This window comes from Pygoscelis adeliae, unplaced genomic scaffold (assembly GCF_000699105.1).
Source record: "Pygoscelis adeliae isolate BGI_AS28 unplaced genomic scaffold, ASM69910v1 Scaffold18, whole genome shotgun sequence".
Lineage (NCBI taxonomy): Eukaryota > Metazoa > Chordata > Aves > Sphenisciformes > Spheniscidae > Pygoscelis > Pygoscelis adeliae.
The window spans coordinates 4925032-4925775 of record NW_008825558.1 but is presented as its reverse complement, the minus strand read 5'-3'; the positions used below and the strand labels follow the sequence as shown (position 1 = coordinate 4925775).

At 54.2% G+C, this 744-nt stretch overlaps 1 protein-coding gene across 1 annotated transcript in view; it reads left to right on the top strand.

Annotated features, from left to right (window-relative positions):
• LOC103923901 overlaps positions 1-744 on the top strand; it is an 8293-nt gene that overhangs the window by 5768 nt on the left and 1781 nt on the right. The window lies entirely within an intron of this gene.

Below are 744 nucleotides of genomic sequence, written 5' to 3'. Positions count from 1 at the left end.
CTTCCCTACTCCTGCTGGCCACACTATTTCTGATACAGGCCAGGATGCCATTGGCCTTCTTGGCCGCCTGGGCACACTGCCGGCTCATGTTCAGCCGGCTGTCGACCAACACCCCCAGGTCCTTTTCCACCAGGCAGCTTAAGTGACCTTACAGCTAGATACAATGCGATCTGACCCGTCGCACGTTCGTTATTGACAGCTGTTCCTAGAAAGGCAGCCGCAGGCGGTGCCTCTTGAGGCAGGGCCGTTAAACCCTGCTCTTCCCGACGGCTCTGCGGGCGGAGCCGTGAGCCGTGAAGGAGCTTTCTTAACGCCGGTGGAGCTCCTTGCGTGTACGTGCAAGTGGAGATCGGTGGTTTGTGTTCCTGGGATTCTTGGTGCTGTTTCAAAAAGTGAGAAGGGCCCGCTGTGGTGCCTGTTACGTACCTGAGGTCAAGCTCAGCAGTTTCTTCCTCTTCCAGAAAACAGACGATTATATTTGTTTCTTGATTCCCATCTGCTTTCAACGAGCCAGAAAAAAAAATATCTCTTCGTTACAACAATACGCGCTCGTTAGTCCAGCTGAGTAAAATGAACCCTGTGTATTTGAACGTTGATGACCGCTGGCCCTAGCCTTAACCAGATTTCGGCTAATTAAAGTGCCGCGCGGGTGTTTGGACTTGCAAATAAAGCTGCACCATCTTTTCTAACCGCCGTCGCGCTGCGCGAGCGAGAACCCGGTCTGCGAGCGGTGACGCGGCCGCG